The following is a 20,350-nucleotide window of genomic DNA, read 5'->3' on the forward strand; positions in this document are numbered from 1 at the left end:
TAAATATATCAGCCATTAAACAACATCTTACATTTCTTTTCACACAATACGTCTCCTTGCAGTATCAACACTAATTCGGCTGACTTTTATATTTGATCCAATTGGTAGATAGGCTGTATTTACACCATAAAGGTGCACAGCTGATATAAAGGGACACCTAGTGGTTAAAGCATGTTATTGAATTTCATTATTTTTATTATTAGATATTAATAGGATCCCTATACAGTATATTCATTACTCGTTATTCTCTACTAATAGTTAATTAAAGACTGTATATAATGACTATTTTGCACATCCCTTTCAAGATTTCAAGATTTTCTAAGGTTTATTGCAGAGCCCTAGAGAGATAAGAGTTACGACACTCCCATAGACCTCCGTTGTAAAAAATGGCGGCGCCTACTTCCGGATGGACATCGAAATAGTTCCAATATTGTCATTTGGGCGTTGGACCTCATTCACTTACATTACGGCGCGTCGATTAGTTCCAGAGATAAGTTGCGGAAATATCGAACTCTTTTGAATTGTCAACTGTCTATATTGTATCAGAGGCCCTTTATGATGCTTATACTGGTCTTCATTTGTATATGCACAGCGTAATTATCTATATTTTATCTTGGTTGTTACAACCAATTTAGCTAGCATTGCCTGCAAGTTAGCTAGCGCGACTTCGTCAGCTTTGAAGGTAAGATTTCAGTAATGAATCGCTAGCAGCTTATATATCAATGATGCTGGGTAACTAACAAGCAGGATTTAGATTGATTATGTGTTTTTATTGTTATTTTGGTTTTTATCCGCTGAACCTGACCGTGTCAGCCATCCTTAGTCGGCTTTTTCTGTATGATATGACTTAACTGCTAGCACCAGTAGAAATGAGGTGGCGTTTGTGATAAATATTTTATTTAATATTTCATTGAATTTTGGGATATACTAACATTTCATTATGTGACATGTTGACTGTACTTAGTTTTTTTTGGTACTGTTCCGTGTTAACTCATCTGTACTGTACAACTAGCCTAGCGCTACTTTTTAATGCTTGATGGCATGCTAGGATAGATTCCTTTGTATTGTAATATACACACTAGTTTAATGATTGTTCTTCAAAGGTATTATTCAGTCTTAACAAAATAATAGCCTACTGAATAGGCTACTCTACAGCAGTGAATGAAGGATGAGCCTAAAACATGGTCATGTATCCAAAATGTTTATTTTTAACAAAATAAACACTTTAAAAAAAAAATAATTAGCACTTTTTTTAATTCAGCCTCATATGTCAGCCATGGCTGCTGGCGGAGGCTGCTGGCGGAGGGTGCTGCTGCTGAAGGAGGCTGGTGCTGCTGAAGGAGGGTGCTGCTGCTGAAGGAGGCTGGTGCTGCTGAAGGAGGCTGCCTCTGCTGAAGGAGGGTGCTGCTGCTGGAGGAGGGTGCTGCTGCTGAAGGAGGCTGGTGCTGCTGAAGGAGGGTGCTGCTGCTGAAGGAGGGTGCTGCTGCTGAAGGAGGCTGGTGCTGCTGAAGGAGGGTGCTGCTGCTGAAGGAGGCTGGTGCTGCTGAAGGAGGGTGCTGCTGCTGGAGGAGGGTGCTGCTGCTGAAGGAGGGTGCTGCTGCTGAAGGAGGCTGGTGCTGCTGAAGGAGGCTGGTGCTGCTGAAGGAGGGTGCTGCTGCTGAAGGAGGCTGGTGCTGCTGAAGGAGGGTGCTGCTGCTGAAGGAGGCTGGTGCTGCTGAAGGAGGGTGCTGCTGCTGAAGGAGGGTGCTGCTGCTGGAGGAGGGTGCTGCTGCTGGAGGAGGGTGCTGCTGCTGAAGGAGGGTGCTGCTGCTGGAGGAGGGTGCTGCTGCTGGAGGAGGGTGCTGCTGCTCAAGGAGGGTGCTGCTGCTGCTGGAGGGTGCTGCTGCTGGAGGAGGGTGCTGCTGCTGAAGGAGGCTGGTGCTGGCAACGGCTGCAGGTGATGACTGCTGAAAGAAGAGGAGGCTGGAGGATGCTGACGGTGGACCGGGAATGGAGATGCCAAGTACATCGATGGCAACGAGTAAGGTGTTTGGCAGTGGCCTAGATGTTATGAGCTTCGGTGCAGAGGTCTGTTGGGTCTTCTTTGCCTTCTTACTCTGACTCTTGCTGCCAAGATACCCTTTATGTTTATCCTTCCTCTCAGCCCTGATGCACTTTGATGCAATCCTTAACCTCAGCCTGATGTATGTTGAGAGGATTTTTTTCTTCAGGTCATGGCATGAGGGAAGGTTGCTGTCCAGCAACATGGCTTCTTGTTCCAGCTGTGACACTGCATTTGAGGACTCCATGAGGGAATCGCTCATCCTCACACGGAACAGCTGCTCCACGTTCTGAACAAGGGTGAAAACCTCATCAGATGGACGGTAATCTGGCTCTAATTTGGTCTGTGTTGAAGATTTTTTTAAACTTTAGATGAATCAAATTGTGTTTGTTTTTTTAATGCCGAATTAATCCTTTTCCGGTTTACCAGAGCCCTCTCTGCTCTCTTTCTTAGTAATCTCTCCCTTCTCAGTTGCCTCATTAGATCCTCCACGTGAGCCCGGTCACAACTGGCCCTTGGCAGTCTGGTCCCTGGAGCACCTGACCCTGGCAAACTGGCAACTGGCAACCAAAAACGGGCCCCGCACGGCTCTGCACGCTTAAGGCGAGCTACCTGCTGCAGTGGAAACGCGCCATTATGTCCCTTTCATTCCCTTGGAACTCCACCTCAATAGCTCCCTGAATCTCTGTAACAATAACAAGGCAATCTTGCTGTTATATGTGTATGCTGCCTTTACATGTGCACCTATTGTCATTTAAGGGTACACTACACTCCTATAGTGACATTCATCTAAGTTCGTCTATTGGCAATGTTAAAGTATGAAGACATCTGTAGATTATCTACATGTGGTATATGAGTCTTCAGAGAATCCCTGAACCCTGGTAGTTTTGAAGCTGTATAATCTGAAGGTTGCATTAGGAGTGTAGTCTATCCTTGAATGATATAACATGGGAAACATTGTTAGCTTCATATATCATACCAATGTTTGATGTGCCATAATAGGTGTGGTCATCATTCCTGACATTAACAGCTGGAGGCATACTCCTTGACTGTTGTTGTCTGTTGACATCAAAGAGTGTCGTAACCAGGCCCGGTTCTACGGGGGTGCATTGCACGCTCAGTTGAGTCGTTATGCACCCTCATTTGAAAAATGAAAAGTGAAAAAAAAAAAAAAGTTACAAAAATTACATATATAATAATAATAGTAATAATAAGAAGAAGAATTTAGTTGAAATAAAATAAATTGGAATTGTGGTTAAATAACATTGCTGCATTTATTTGGTCAATTTAAACGGTAAGTAACGTTATTATGTCAGGTGTGCGTGACCTGTGCCGCTGCGCGTTCGTCATCTGCAAGGTGCTTACACAGCAGTCAGTGATGGACATCAGAAAATTGTTAAAATAACCAGCCCTTATCGCCAGCAGAAACACTGCATCTACTGCAGGTAATAACAGTTCAGATCATGGGGACATTACGTTACCCGCGGCCACTGTCGTGGACAATAATGCCCGACTCGCCGGCTTTGTCCGCCTCGCCCACAGAGGCGGAGCAGCCGCAGCCGTCTTTGTTGCCCCAAACACCGCCACCCCTCAGCGGCCCGCAAGTGCCAGAGGACCTCGGCAAAACAGAGCCTGCCCAGGTATATTTAAAAAAGTGCCCAACTCGCCTGTAGGCTACTCATTTTGCAGCTCATGGTTTCAAAACAGAGATTGGCTGGAATATTCATGTAAAAAAGATGCCATCTTCTGCTATGCATGTAGACATTTCGGTTCAAGTACGTCAGATGCCTTCACCACAACTGGCTACAACAACTGGCGCCATGCTCTTATAGGCTACGTGATAAGGGACTTGGAAGGCATGAATCAAGCAAAGAGCACATACAGTTGATCCATAGATCTCTTCATTTTGCTCTCAAAGTGCACCAGATTGATGCTTTTAACTTCAATATTTAAAAAAAATTCTTCCTGGGGGAGCATGCCCCCGGACCCCCCTAGAGGAGGTGAGGACCCTCGTAGAGGAGATGAGGACCCCTAGGGTGTTAGGTCCACTCCCCACTTATAAAAATAGCACTTTACCACAGCACCCTCTCTTCTCAGATGCACCCTGAGTCATTTTGTTCTGGAACCGGGCCTGGTCGTAACTCTTATCTCTCTAGGGCTCTGGTTTATTGACATATCATATTCACAAACGGTGTAGTTCTGCATTGAATGAAAAACTTGGGTCGCAGGTTCCTCAATAGTGCATTACAAGACATCTATCAATATTTGTGCATACCTCCAGCAATGTTAACTATGTTGAAGCACTTATTTTAACTGATATTATACATAATGTATTATACTCTTATAAGATGTATGTAGATATTTCATCTCCGGCCTTGTCAGGTATTGAACAATCAATAAATAAAGAACACAGAATTGTTAAATATAAAACACAGAATTTGTGTGATTATACTAAATGATTTACAAATAAACACCACTGCATATTTACAACTGTTACACATGCTGATGTAACGCAAATGTTCCAACTTGGGATCAATAAAGTATATCTTATCTTAAGCTGATCGATGGCTACTGCCATATTTGCAAAATGTGCCTCTGAACCTTGACAAGTGCATGTTTCAGGCTTATCAATGAATGTAATGTAATGTTATCAATTAACAACAGGGGTCACAAACATAAGACCAGCTGTTAAATAAAGCTCTTCTGACCTTAGCTGGCATGTGTGTATATATATTAATGCTGCCCCTTATGGGCACAAGCAATTTTCACCCATTTATTAATTATGTTTTAAATGTGAGTGTTTCCTATCCCCTAAACCTCCAGGGATGTACACAGTTTAATACTGGCAACTTCTTATTATGGGAAATACGAAAACGTCTTTTAAAACTACAACTCCCAGTAGAGACGTGCCATAGATAGAGAACATGTTGCGAAACACAATAGCCAGCATGTGTAGTTCTGGGGACAGGGTGGGGGACAGGGTGGGGGAGGGGGGGACGCGGTGGACCCGTTCAAATCCAGTTTTGGACAGTCTGCCGTGGTTCCATCCCATTTTAAGTGCTGTTCGAGGCTCGGCGTAACCCTCGGAGCTCACTCTCCAATCACAGAGCTTGAGGACTATCACGGGGTTTGTCAAACAGAGCACATGGTGTAGTCCAAACGATAGCTGGGGATTCTGGGTAGTGTAGTGTCTTCTGCCATCCTTTACTCCGAAAAAATATTTGTTTCTCCGAATCGAAGGGAAAAAATACAAAAGCATTGCACACAATTTAAACCAATCAATGTTGTGTAATTAACAAGGATAATCTGGTGTTTTTTAGTAAGTAATTTAATAAAAATCACAGTTGTATTACACACAATGCACTGTTTTTTGAGAACATAAATTGATAAATAATGCACCATAATACATTCTGACGAAAAATACAAATTATTATGAATACAAATAAAATAAAAGAAGCCTCCCGTGAGTTACTACAAGCTATAAAGTAGATTTAAAAAACGTTTTAGCTCACTGCAGGACGTTGTAGAAATGCGTGTGTGCACCACGGCAAAGGAGCCTCATTCACTTTACATTGGGGTTGTTTGCGTGGTGCCGACACGTACATGTAACAAAGTTCGTGACTCCACCACGCAATGTGGAGTTAAGGAGTCGTGGTGCAGTCACGCATTTTTTAAATGGCTAATATTGGCCTATAATACCCCTTTATTGATCAAATAGGAATATCATTGTCTTTTAAAAAACGTAAACTAAAGGGAACAATCTATTTGACACAGCTGAAGCTCTGGCCTTCCTTAAAAACTAAGTCATTTAAATCACAGTTGTATTACACACAATGCACTGTTTTTTGAGAACAGAAATTGGTAAATAATGCACCATAATACATTCTGACGATTTTTTTTTTTTATTATGAATACAAATAAAATAAAAGAAGCCTCCCGTGAGTTACTACAAGCTATGAAGTAGATTTTGAAAACGTTTTATAGAATACAAAGCTCACTGCAGGACGTTGTAGAAATGCGTGTGTGCACCACGACAAAGGAGCCTCATTCACTTTACATTGGGGTTGTTTGCGTGGTGCCGACACTACATGTAGCAAAGTTAGTGACTCCACCACGCAATGTGGTGTTAAGGAGCTTACGAAATGCTATTAGCACCTGTTCGTGGGCTTGGTATATGATAGAGGTTACATTTGTATTGTGAAATGTGCCATATGATTTTTTCATTATTGATGTATTTTTTAATAAATCACGATTATAACAGCATACAAATGTTGTCAGTTAGTAACAATCGTTCGTCGCTCTGGAAACAACAACTTCGGTCATTTCCGGCGGTGACGTCATGAGTAGAACACAGCTGAGCAGAACACAGCTGAGTCACCATTGTTTAAATGCCTTGAAGCGGCAAATATTAAAACAAAGGATGCACAACAACAAAACGCGAAGAATAATCGGCAAGCGATGTGTGGTATGGGGATGTGGGGCCGTCTCCAAATCTGGCTATGGGATGTTTTTGTGGCCAAAAAATTGTCAAATGTCGCGTATATGGACCAAACAAGTGCGTCGTACGAGGGCGGACTTTGCTGGACCAGGTAACCCGGGGTCGATGAAACCTACAATTTGTGGGCAGCACTTTGAAAGATCGTGTTTCGACCAGTCCACAATGCTCGCTAAGGAAATTGGATTAAAAAATAATTTCAAACTGAACAAAGATGCTGTTCCAACAATACTGCCAAGACTCCAAATGCCAGCACAAGCCACCACGCCGATTCCTACATGTCCCCCGATGCAGAGTCCTCCACTAAAGAGACGGCGAAATGCATTCTCCAAAAGGGAGAGAGCGAAGGTAATCCGCGCTACTTGTTGTTCAATGTTTACAAGCATAAAGCCTGACTCAAAATGACATGTAAAATCTCACACATTTATGAGTTGATGAAGTCATGATGCCATATATTATTGCATGCACTTTTCCCATGAACAGCATTTATAGTAAAATTATAGCTCATACAACCGCTTCAAATTCTGAAAAATGTCAATATTATTACATAGGTATTGGAAACTTTGTTAAATGAAGCCACTGACAGAACTGAGGATAGCAACAATCTATTGGACATCCACACTGGGGAGGAAACTGTGTCTACACCAGTAAGTATACAGAACGGACTGTACAAATACAATTTGTATCTTCATCACATGTATGTACATAATTCATATATGTAATTGTTTGATTTTATAGCATTGCTCTCTCAATCAATTCAACCACATGTTGTATTATGAATGTTATTAGATATTATATTATGTATAAACGTGTGTTACCTTATTTACTAACGGTATCTCGGCACCGAAACCGTAGTTTCGGGTTTCTGACTTGGCTCGTTGTCAGCCGGTGACCAGCTGCCTAGACATTTCGACTGCGGTCAACTCAGCCGTCTCTCGCATTTGCTTGGTCAAATGAGCAGCGCTTCATTTTTGAGTGCGCGATTAATAGCGTCTTTACGGTAATCGCCGAGAAGTGGCGCTGACGGTAGTACAAGTGCTTATGCTATATTTGATCAATCAATCAATGATATTTGATGAGGGTTAAAATGATTTTTAGCCATAAGTTCTTAATAAAATTGGTACTGTTGGACTCAGTACATGTTAGACTACTACCACAAATACAATCAAGTACTTTTACTGTGTACTATTTGAGTAATACTCTGTCAAACTCCCCTCCAGAGTACAATAATGCATGTTTTCTGCCCTCTTTGATGAGAGATACAATCATTTTTTGCAATGAGTTCTTAATAAAATCGGTTATGCTGAATTCTGTACTACTTGGACTACTACCACGAGTACAATCAAGCACTTTTACTGTGTACTTTTTGAGTAATACTTGTTTAAACTCCTGTCCTGAGTACACAAAATAATGTATTCTGCTATCTTTGATGAGAGATAAAATGATTTTTTGCAATAATTTATTAATGTAATTGGTACTGTTGGATTCAGTGCTACTTGGAGTAGTAGCACAAGTACAATCAAGTATTTTTACTGTGTACTTTTTGAGTAATCCTTTGTCAAACTCCACCCCTGAGTACAATAATGCATGTTTTCTGCCATCTTTGATGAGAGATAAAAGGATTTTGTGCTATAAGTTCTTAATGAAATTGGTACTGTTGGATTCAGTACTACTTGGACTACTACTAAAAGTACAATCAAGTACTTTTACTGTGTACTTTTTGAGTAATCCCCTGTCAAACTCCCCTCCAGAGTACAATAATGCATGTTTTCTGCCATCTTTGATTTGAGATAAAAATGATTTTGTGCAATAAGTTCTTAATGTAATTGGTACTGTTGGATTCAGTACTATTTGGACTAATAGCACAAGTACAATCAAGTACTTTTACTGTGTACTTTTTGAGTAATCCTTTGTCAAACTCCACCCCTGAGTACAATAATGCATGTTTTCTGCCATCTTTGATGAGAGATAAAAGGATTCTGTGCAATAAGTTCTTAATGTAATTGGTACTGTTGGATTCAGTACTACTTGGACTACTACTAAAAGTACAATCAAGTACTTTTACTGTGTACTTTTTGAGTAATACTCGTTTAAACTCCTGTCCTGAGTACAATAATGCATGTTTTCTGCCATCTTTGATGAGAGATAAAATGATTTTTTGCAATAAGTTCTTAATGTAATTGCTACTGTTGGATTCAGTACTACTTGGACTACTACTAAAAGTACAATCAAGTACTTTTACTGTGTACCTTTTGAGTAATCCCCTGTCAAACTCCCCTCCAGAGTACAATAATGCATGTTTTCTGCCATCTTTGATTTGAGATAAAATGATTTTGTGCAATAAGTTCTTAATGAAATTGGTACTGTTGGATTCAGTACTACTTGGACTAGTAGCACAAGTACAATCAAGTATTTTTACCGTGTACTTTTTGAGTAATCCTTTGTCAAACTCCACCCCTGAGTACAATAATGCATGTTTTCTGCCATCTTTGATGAGAGATAAAAGGATTCTGTGCAATAAGTTCTTAATGTAATTGGTATTGTTGGATTCAATACTACTTGGACTACTACCAAAAGTACAATCAAGTACTTTTACTGTGTACTTTTTGAGTAATACTCGTTTAAACTCCTGTCCTGAGTACAATAATGCATGTTTTCTGCCATCTTTGATGAGAGATAAAATGATTTTGTGCAATAAGTTCTTAATGTAATTGGTACTGTTGGATTCAGTACTACTTGGACTACTACCAAAAGTACAATCAAGTACTTTTACTGTGTACCTTTTGAGTAATCCTTTGTCAAACTCCGCCCCTGAGTACAATAATGCATGTTTTCTGCCATCTTTGATGAGAGATAAAATGATTGAACTCCCTTCCAGAGTACAATAATGTATTCTTTTTTTACCACGTCAAATTCCTCGTACGTGTAAACCTACCTGGTAATAAACATTTTTCTGATATATAATAAGCGTTAGAAAAATGTTCTTCACAATACTGACTATGTTGGACAGAGTATTTTAACAGGATATGGTAAACACATGATATGAAGACTAGATCCACTAGATCAGTACTCCAGCAACAGCGTTGTTACACTTTGGAAAGTCTTTAGAGACTGGCCTGGATAGCTGTTCACAACTTTCCTTCAGCACAGTGACACACCCTTGTCACTCTTGTTGGCCTCTTATGACGCTGCATGTCTTTTAATATATGTATAATATATTATTTCTCTGCCCCTAGTTCTTTCCTTGCAGATTCTTCAGTCTCATCAGCCTCATCAGTCCCAGTCAACGTCTTCAGCCTCCAGCACACTTTCCCTGTACAAGGCTCATTTCCCATGATCACAACACCTTATATTATCCTGTCTTTAACAAAATGTAAAGTCCTTCTACTGCACCTTTTGAAGACTCCAAAACAGGCATTTGTACTGTATGTGTTTGGAGAAATTATACAACAAATGGCCCAGATTTGTACTATAGAAAATCGAAATCTTGTAATGTAGGAAACAATTCACACTGGCTACCATGTGATATAGGCTTTGTTTTGCAATATTTATTCAACGGTCACTTCTTAGTTAAACAAATCTCAAATATACACTGAACAAAAATATAAACGCAACACTTTTGTTTTTGCTCCCATTTTTCATGAGATGAACTCAAAGATCTAAAACATGTTCTATAAACACAAAATAACCATTTCTCTCTAATATTGTTCACAAATCTGAAAGAATCTGTGATAGTGAGCACTTCTCCTTTGCCGAGATAATCCATCCCACCTCACAGGTGTGGCATATCAAGATGCTGATTAGACAGCATGATTATTGCACAGGTGTGCCTTAGGCTGGCCACAATAAAAGGCCACTCTGAAACGTGCAGTTTTGCTTTATTGGGGGGGTCTGGGGGGGGTCCGAAAACCAGTCAGTATCTGGTGTGAGGGGTAGGGTTAGGGTTAGGGGTAGGGTTAGGGTAATGTTGTGAATTGAGTGGCCCATGGTGGTGGTGAGGTTATGGTATGGGCAGGTGTATGACGACGAACACAGGCCACTCGATTCACAACATTACCCTAACCCTACCCCTACCCCTAACCCTAACCCTAACCCTAACCCTACCCCTACCCCTCACACCAGATACTGACTGGTTTTCGGACCCCCCCAGACCCCCCCAATAAAGCAAAACTGCACGTTTCAGAGTGGCCTTTTATTGTGGCCAGCCTAAGGCACACCTGTGCAATAATCATGCTGTCTAATCAGCATCTTGATATGCCACACCTGTGAGGTGGGATGGATTATCTCGGCAAAGGAGAAGTGCTCACTATCACAGATCTTTCAGATTTGTGAACAACATTTGAGAGAAATGGTTATTTTGTGTTTATAGAAAATGTTTTAGATCTTTGAGTTCATCTCATGAGAAATGGGAGCAAAAACAAAAGTGTTGCGTTTATATTTTTGTTCAGTGTATATTCTAAATATATCAAATTGAGCATATAAATGAAAACTCTTTCACAGCAACCACATCCCCTGCTTTTTGGAAAAGTCTGGAGTCCCAGTCCCCAGCTGGTGCCTTTTTTTGTTAATATAGGACATACAGCAACCGCATGTTCATGCACAAACATTATTTGTCACACAGAGAGCAAACCCAGTCCCCAACTTGTGCCTCTTCAAGAGACTTTTGGTCCATATACAGGCACTGTGTGGCACCACCGGAAACAGCTGTCACACTGAATCTGCAATAGAAGGAGTGGAGACAAATTAGAGTAAAGCCCTGCTTATACCTTATAACAGCTTTGAGCAATGGTCAACTGCATCCCTAAAGTGTTTGTATTTAGTTTCTGCTTTCATTGAATGCTTTTCTACAAATCTAAATTGTGAAATATCTGAAGTCTCAATATTCATTAAACCTTACCCAGTCAGTGTGGGTGTGATGTGGCATTGAGCCGGGTGGTTTTATGCCGGCGCACATGGCAGTTGACTTCTTTGTCAAACACTGATGAAAAAAAAATGCTAATGTTACATCTCAAGTATAACAATATCACAATTGAATTGATATTTTGAAAATGTAGCACGCACCTGATGCTGTCAGTATTTCCATGGCCAACACTTTTCTTTGATGCGCCATCTCCTTTTTTGTGGTCCCAAAGGCCATTGTTGGTGTTTTAGGAAAGACTTCCATGACCTCCTTTGCCATCTTAAAGTGATACACCATGTTATGTTCTTAAAATAACTATCCAACTACCCCAAATGTGTTTTTGTGAAAGGCAGTAAAACAGACTTAATCCTAAAAGCTGAATGAATGTTATATTAGCAAAAAGCATATATGAAAATAAATATTCCACTTACCATGCAGACAACTACCCCACAGCTATTGCCATCCTGCTGTACTGGGTGTTTCATTACTCCTCTCTTCCATTTTATGTCTACCCAGTCCGTCTTACTGCAGCAGGTCCTCCTCATTTTGAAGTAATCACTGCGTGAGATAAGATATATTATTAATGTACAATGCATACTGTATACATACAATACTCGCATAATAACATAAATCCTTGTCACACTGTGTCTCAGCAGTCGAGTAACACAATTTGAAGTGATGTTAATGCATGTTTCCCAAATGTATATTTTAAGATGTAACATGCAGACACCTACAGTAGTCTGATGTCAAAATGAATTGACAATTGTTCCCTCTAAGGACAGGTTGTTTATTCATTTATTGGGTGTTATGGTATAACCGGTATGGACCAAAGTCAAACATGCACACATATGTTCTGGTGTAGTAGTACATCAATTAAAAAAACAAAAGGGCTGGTTGTGGCAATATAGCTGATCCATCTATTCCCACATAAATATAACAATAAATATAAACATTATATATGAGGGAATAGAATGAAATAAATATTTTTGAAAAATAGGTGAAATTGGATGCAGTTAGTACCTGAATTTGTTGGCAGCATTGTCTGACTCTGCCTGCTCTGCAGAGCTGCGTGCAGGATCTGCCAAATACACTGTGCTTTCTTCAGCATTGATGTACTGTGGACACAGAAAAAGAAATATATATATTTTGAAATAAACACAACATCTCCAAAAACTTAGCTGATCAAGAAATATACAATTATATGATATAGACACTACTAACCAGACATTTCCAGTGTATACCGTCTACATGTACAAAGGACACAATGGCTCCATAGCTGTCAAAGTGTATCTGTAATACATAAGAACAAAACAACTTCCATTTCCCATCAGGCTGTATTTGTTTTCTTTATACAGTAGAGTCAAATAGCTTTAGAGTATGTTTATATTTAGACAAAGACATAATGAAAACCTTTGTAGTTATCCTCAATAGAAACACAAGTTACCTTTGACAAAGTGTGCTTCCTGACCTCTTCTCTTTTCCCAAAGAGGATCACACCAGCTGAGTAGTGGTTGAGAATATAAATCCTCGTCCCCAGTTCACATTTATGTGCATGTATGTGCATGTATGTGCATGTATGTGCATGTATATGGAAAAGACACTCGATGATCTGGAGAGAATGTCGACAAGCAGACATTAATAAGAAATAGAATTATATGAAATAATAATGTAGTTGACAGGTGTTAAGCTTCGTTGATAAAAACAGAAAATTATAACAGTGAATGACCACATTTGACTACTTCTTCTAGTGTACAATAAAAGTTAAATATTCAACTGTGGATGCCTTTTAAGATTCACTTTTAAAAACAGTTTAATACATTTTAGGCTTTGGGTGCTAACAAGACTTCAGTGGTGTGCCATGAAGCTAGCGTTACATGAATATTGGATTCATGTGTAGTGAAGAGACTTGGTATGAGCACTGGTTCTGTCCTATGGATGAAATACCTCGCCTGTCAGCCACTGGTGTGGTCTAAGGGTCCGCATGTCAGAGTGACGGATGGTCAAACTGTTGCCTCTTATTTGAGTGGGGACTACAGACACCACCACCTCAGTGTCCTTTTTTTTCCACAACGCGGTCAGCTGGGGGTCACAAAAAAAATACTATATCATTTTTATGTCCCAAAGCTAGATTGTTAACAGAGCATGAGATACACATTGTAAATTGAAAGGTATTATTTTATAACGTTCCTTTAGCATTCCTTAAACATTAAAATCTGCATTTTAACTTTTTAGTTAATCAATTATTTTACTATTTTAATCTGGTCCCTCTGATGAACTCCCTGATGATGTGTCCTTACAGTTTCTTACCTCTGATGAAGCATCCACTTTACCTCCCTGTGCGGCATCCTCAGCATGCTCCGTCATGTCTGATGTGGATGAAGATTGACCTTGTCTTGCCTTGTCTTTTGGATCCTGTATAGAAGCCGAAACATCAACATTGCCTTTCACATTGTCCAATATGTGTTGTTAAGTGCATGTCATAGTTAATCACTTCATCACACAATTTGAATCTTCAGTTCTTCTATCATTACCTACAGTATACTAATAGAAAATGCAACATTAAGCTGTAGATTCCAAGCTGGTTTCGATGTATGTGTTTCAAATGCTTCCTGGCTTTGTTTAACCATGCTAAATGGGATTACCTGTGATGGAATATGTGCTTCCGTTTCACCTGGCGCTTGTTTTTGTAGTGGAGCTGGAGCTTTTGCTGTTTTTGTCTTCTGCATGAGCTGAGAAAAACAAAGTGTTAATAACATAAATATTATAACATTTATGTTATTTTCAACAAACAGGATAACAATGGTTTGCTCTCAAAAAATACATACATTCTTCTTGTGCTGTCTGAAAACAAAAGGCTTGTTTATGGGTGTCACATAAACTCCTCGACCTGTTCTGCTTTCTTTTTTTCCATCGCTCCATGTCCGCACGATGGGTCTGCAGTTAATAAGGAATATTGACAGAGTAAATGCACTCATAAATTACCTTTCATTACATATTCTGCCATTTCACATTATTCAATGTTGTTTTCTTTTCACAACAAACATTATCTTTGCCTGAAATAAATGTATTATTTTATTAATTATTGTTCATCAAAATTATGAAACCAACTACATTCAGCATAGTTGCATCACAGTTTTGATTGGTGTATCAATATTATTGTGATATTATTAGCACACTTAATATAACTGTTAATAATGACCAAATTACCTGCAGAATAACTGTTGAGAAAATACTGAATGTACTCTTTGAATATCAGAGTAGCACATGATGACAAAGACCCTAAGTAGCTGTGTACGTAACGGGATGTGTGATGACCTAGAAGAGCATCAGGACTGTTTGAGGCAGATGATAGCTATGTGATTAACATGATGATTCAGCCTCTATGGAGAGAGACATATGACAAGCATGATCATTTCTGTCGTGAGCCTTAGCTAATCTGAACTAAACATTGTATACTGCTTTGAACCGGTATTCCTCCATCTTGTGACGGTGTAAAAAGTCTGTCTACAAGTCTCTTATATATAAAGCTTGTGAAGGACACTGCTCTGTGAACTATTTGTACCAAATGCTCTGTACGTGATGAATACTTCCATTCTTGCAAGGATAATAAATACATGTATCCTGATTATTGAAACTCAAGCCAGTGGCGAGTGATATTTTCCTAATCGATAGCAATGCTTAATGACTAGGGACAAATGTGATAACATAACATCCATATATAAATAACAAACTGTACCTTCTTCCCCCTCCTCAGAGAGTCGCCATATTCCCTTAGCAGGGCGCTCAAGGTGACTTTGTATGTATGTACAAAATCGTCCAGCCTGGTCAGACGTCTCCGTTGAAAACGGATCTTTTTGAGGTCCCACTGGCTTTTTTCCATTATCCCTTGAGTTTTGTTGTCCTCTGTGTAATTCTGCGGTTGAACATATTAGTTACGGTACATCAAATTATATTGTTAACAATCACTTGGATTACATACTGTTTACATTGCAGTTTATAATATTGATTATAGAATAATGCATTGAAATTCAATATTACATCAAAGCTTTAGGTTTTTGTACCTGTGTGGGTTTTTTTGCAGCATTTTTGTACTTCTGGGAAAGTTTCTGATAAATGGTCCCTGTTCCATGGCGTCCAAGGTCACCTAACCAAACAGTAAACATGCCTTATTATTTTATATTACATTACATTAACAAGCAGCTATAGAAAGACGTGCAAAATAAAACTTACTCAAGAGTAGGCCAGACCACAGACCAGCCAGGGGCAGAAAGTACTTAAGCAAGGAAGGGATGAAAGTCGGGCAGAAGTACATGTTGTCATCACCAGATTTCTCAATAACTGTTTGGGTTATTAAGTCCTCAAAATGCTGTTTGAAGGGCGTAGGTCCGATATCATTCTAGAAAAAACAATCCACAAATAACTTTAGTTGCATTCCATTGAGCTTGGGGTAATAGAAAAATATGTAAACCATGTTAATATTTTTCATTGTTTCTGGTCACAGAGCCTCTGTCCTCTTTTCTGTGCTGTGTTGGACTTGAAGGTAAACAAATAATTTGTAATGATATTTTTGAGCTATGAAACAACTTCCAACATTCACATAATTATTACATACCACACAGTCTTCCACAATGGTTGAATCGTCCAAGTTTGACTGCGCTGAATTTGTCAGTAGTCCTTGGAGATTTTCAAAATGTTTTCCAACATTTCTGTCACTGTGGGAGCTGGAGAATACCACCACAGCACTGGTGACAACTTCATCTAGCTCGGACATTGTGGTGGCATTTATTAGGCAAGGCAAGGCAAGTTTATTTATATAGCACTTTTCAACACAAGGCAATTCAAAGTGCTTTACAAAAAATGAAAGACATTAAGAAAATGGCATTTAAAATCAGTCATTAAAAAGAAAAGCTAATAAAATAAACATTAAAAGAAAAAATACATGGATAAAAGTTACAGTGCAGTCTAAGATGTGAATAGTTCAATTAAAAGCAGCGTAGTAGTTTTAGTAGTAGTCCAACTAGTACTGAATCCAACAGTACCAATTACATTAAGAACTTATTGCACAAAATCATTTTATCTCTCATCAAAGATGGCAGAAAACATGCATTATTGTACTCAGGGGTGGAGTTTGACAAAGGATTACTCCAAAAATACACAGTAAAAGTACTTGATTGTACTTTTGGTAGTAGTCCAAGTAGTACTGAATCCAACAGTACCAATTACATGAAGAACTTATTGCACAAAATTATTTTATCTCTCATCAAAGATGGCAAAAAACATGCATTATTGTACTCAGGGGTGGAGTTTGACAAAGGATTACTCCAAAAATACACAGTAAAAGTACTTGATTGTACTTTTGGTAGTAGTCCAAGTAGTACTGAATCCAACAGTACCAATTACATTAATAAATTATTGCACAAAATCATTTTATCTCTCATCAAAGATGGCAGAAAACATGCATTATTGTACTCAGGGGTGGAGTTTGACAGGGGATTACTCAAAAAGTACACAGTAAAAGTACTTGATTGTACTTGTGCTACTAGTCCAAGTAGTACTGAGTTCAACAGTATCAATTTCACTAAGAACTTATTGCAAAAAATCCTTTTATCTCTCATCAAAGAGGGCAGAAAACATGCATTATTGTACTCTGGAGGGGAGTTTGACAGGGGATTACTCAAAAGTACACAGTAAAAGTACTTGATTGTACTTATGGTAGTACTCTAACAAGTAGTGAGTCCAACAGTATCACTTTTATTAAGGATGTATCGCTAAAAATCATTTTATCTCATCAAATATAGCAGAAGTTGCATGATTTTGTTCTCAGGAGGGGAATTTGAGAGTATTACCCAGAAAAAAGACAGTAAAAGTACTTCATTTTATTGTACTGAGTCAAACAGTGTTAGTTTTTTTAAGAACTCATGGTAAAAATAATTTGTATCGCATGAAGCAGAAAAAACATGCATTCTTTTACTCTTGCGTTGGTGCCGCTTCTCAGTGATTACCGTAAAGGCGCTATAAACGCGCACTCAAAAATGAAGAACTGCTCATTTGACCAAGCAAATTTGAGAGACGGCTGAGTTGACCGCAGTACATTTCGCGGGGGAAAAGGATGAAAACGGGGCTTCGGGTGCCGTGGGAAGAACCTCCGTGTATTCACGTTCTTCACAGTAATCAGTTACATTGACACTGTATTGCATAGGCCTACAGACCAGCGCCATATAGATAGAATACAGACTCTATTGATTGGTTGTCTATCTTATGTTTTTGAAAGTAGGCTAATACATTAACTGAAGGGGCTGGGCCGGGAGAGAGCGAGGCCCGCGTCAGAGGTCCACCCAAAACCGTCATGAAAAAGTTTAGCATTCTAATGCATCTAACTTTATGCACAATATAATAGTCTGGCCAGCTCTGCAGCCCGTTCTAGGTTCTGATTGGCTCTCTAGGTTGGCATTCTAGCTTCTGACTGGCTGTCCAGGTTGTCAATCACAGCCGTGGGCATATTATACTTACGACTAGTATGCCCACGGCTGTGATTGACAACCTGGACAGCCAGTCAGAAGCTAAAATGCCAACCTAGAGAGCCAATCAGAACCTAGAACGGGCTGCAGAGCTGGCCAGACTATTATGGCGCATTTCCACTGCAGCGGGGTAGTCCCGTTTAAGCGTCCCTAAGCGTCCCTAAGCGTCCTCGCTCTGGCCTCGGGCTGCCTCGCTGGCCGGCCCACGCCGTGGCGCATTTCCATTACAGTTTAGGACCTGGGGTAGCAGCAGTGTGGGCGGGGCGATCGGCTTTGTTTTTGTTCACATTTCGAGTTGTTCCGTCGAGCTCCCGCTGGATTTGATCATCCCCAATGAGATGTAGGAACGTCGTCACCTCCTCGGTCGACCACGGTGTGCTTTTCTTATTAGACGTAGCCATTTTTGTAGCTCATCCGTTTGCAAAATGCTGTTTATAAAAATGCTGCAAGCATGCTTCTAAATATATATGCGACGCTAGGGATGAACTCGCGCGCGATCTTGTGACGATTCTCTCTGACCAATCAGCAGTCGAGAGTGTTGACGTCACTAGTTCAGCCCTGGCCCTGGTCTGAGGGAACCACGATTTTATTAGGCCGGAAAAAGAGGGAAAAAGTACCCGCTAGCCGGTACTAGGCTATATGGAAACGCCACCAAAAACCGGCCTGGCCGCTTGAGGACGGTTAAGGACGCTTAAACGGGGCTACCCGCTGCAGTGGAAACTTTATATTGTGTATAAAGTTAGATGCATTAGGATAGTCATATGCTCATGATATTCCAAGTTAAATTATATAATATTAATATTATCATTTAAAATAATAATATTAATATTAAATAATGACAGAGATTTGTGGCCAATTCACTATTGCATTTATTTTATAGGCCTGAATTAGAGAAGCAGTTCCTTTCCGAATTTTGATATTGATATAATATTGGTAATTTAATTGATAGCTGATGTTCTTCTTATGCAGTTGACCATGAGGAAAGTGAGACAGCTGCAGTTATGGCTTGACTCTGGGGAATCTAGCCATAACAGCATGGATGTATAATTTATCTGTAGGCTACAAGGGTGGTCCGCACGCGTGGGCCAGTGCGTCTGAACGTCCCGGGCCGAATTTGTGTCCCAGTCTGCCCATGCTTTCGTATCTCTCTTCATACCTCCGCACTTCGCCTTGGCCATCACATTGTACACACACACAGACTCCAAAACCCACAACCCCTTGCGGCTGCTACTCTTGAAGTGACAGGCCAAGCCTGTAACACTTTCAATACAATTTCAAGCTAGTTTCAAAAATGTATTTGTAAAGTTGTGCTGTGTTTTGTACATTTCAGAATGAAATTGATGTGCAAACGGACCCCCCTCCATGAATACACCACAAGTCCATGCAGGCACGACCACGTTTCAGGTCAGCTGGACAGCAAGTTCGAATCCATGTTGGTTGTTCCAAAGGTCAGTATCATAATATTTAAATATTGATATGTAAGATACAAATACACATACATACATGCGTATATATATAATTATTATATAATATTTTCAGGAATTGAAGTCAAACCATCTGTGTGTACTGTTGGGACACAAACACATGATGATACAAGTACTGTGGATGCTGGGATTCAGTGCAACCTGCAGCTAAACCTCCCTGAAAGGGACATCATTGATGAGGAAAAAGAGCTTGAAGCCGACAATAGCCAACATGAAGAGGATGATCAAAATGATCATCTTTATAGCCCATCAGACGTGGAATCTGATTCATCAGCTGATGAGTATTGTCTTGTCATGTTTTTTAAAAATGTTGCTACATTATCATTATGCAGGGTCGGATCCAGCCATTTATTGCAGACTTGATCATTTTACTCTTTGTCCATTTCACAGGGACAGTGACAACCAGGACGACACTGATCCTCTTAGGAGTAAGCTTCTGCTTGTGTTCATGTCTTCCCTGATGTCACTATTCACCCATTGTCCGATGTGTAAAGAGAACTCGCCAGGTCGCCTTCGGAGAACAATGGGCACATTTGTGGAAATTGATCAAAACTGCAAACATTGTGGTTTTCAAAGGTAATATTTTTAAATGTTTACCATGCGAAATATGTATTAGAGAATGATATTTGTGGCCATTAATAATAGTATTTATTATCCTAATAAGAACAGTGTTGTCCTTCATTTCGTAAGCTCTTTAAGGAGTCGTGGTGGAGTCACGCATTCTGGTGAGATCAGGTTGGGCTTTTACTGTCAAAGGTTTTTGCGACTGGAAACACTCATTACAGACTGATAAAGGACTGCTAAGACATGCCGCATCAAAAGAACACATTTCATGTGAGAGTTTGTGGAGAGAGAGAGAGAGACAGATACGTGAGGAAACAAATAAGGACATTAGAACTTTGGTGCAGATCA

At 39.8% G+C, this 20,350-nt stretch overlaps 3 long non-coding RNA genes across 3 annotated transcripts; 1 reads left to right on the plus strand and 2 right to left on the minus strand.

The window, feature by feature from the left end:
- The first annotated feature begins 6,209 nt into the window (after positions 1-6,209).
- LOC117542945 lies at positions 6,210-10,019 on the plus strand. The gene is made up of 3 exons (XR_004568508.1): positions 6,210-6,884; positions 7,088-7,183; positions 9,773-10,019. It is a non-coding gene; the product is annotated as an uncharacterized LOC117542945 (long non-coding RNA).
- Positions 10,020-12,662: 2,643 nt separating this feature from the next.
- On the minus strand, positions 12,663-13,431 carry LOC117542944. Its single transcript, XR_004568507.1, has 3 exons — positions 13,381-13,431; positions 12,881-13,045; positions 12,663-12,726 (listed from the first exon to the last, which is right to left on the minus strand). It is a non-coding gene; the product is annotated as an uncharacterized LOC117542944 (long non-coding RNA).
- An 8-nt stretch (positions 13,432-13,439) lies between these two features.
- On the minus strand, positions 13,440-15,584 carry LOC117542943. Its single transcript, XR_004568506.1, has 6 exons — positions 15,498-15,584; positions 15,173-15,349; positions 14,262-14,370; positions 14,079-14,165; positions 13,744-13,848; positions 13,440-13,515 (listed from the first exon to the last, which is right to left on the minus strand). It is a non-coding gene; the product is annotated as an uncharacterized LOC117542943 (long non-coding RNA).
- Positions 15,585-20,350: the final 4,766 nt, after the last annotated feature.

The sequence above is a fragment of the Gymnodraco acuticeps genome, unplaced genomic scaffold, assembly GCF_902827175.1.
Source record: "Gymnodraco acuticeps unplaced genomic scaffold, fGymAcu1.1, whole genome shotgun sequence".
Taxonomy (NCBI): domain Eukaryota; kingdom Metazoa; phylum Chordata; class Actinopteri; order Perciformes; family Bathydraconidae; genus Gymnodraco; species Gymnodraco acuticeps.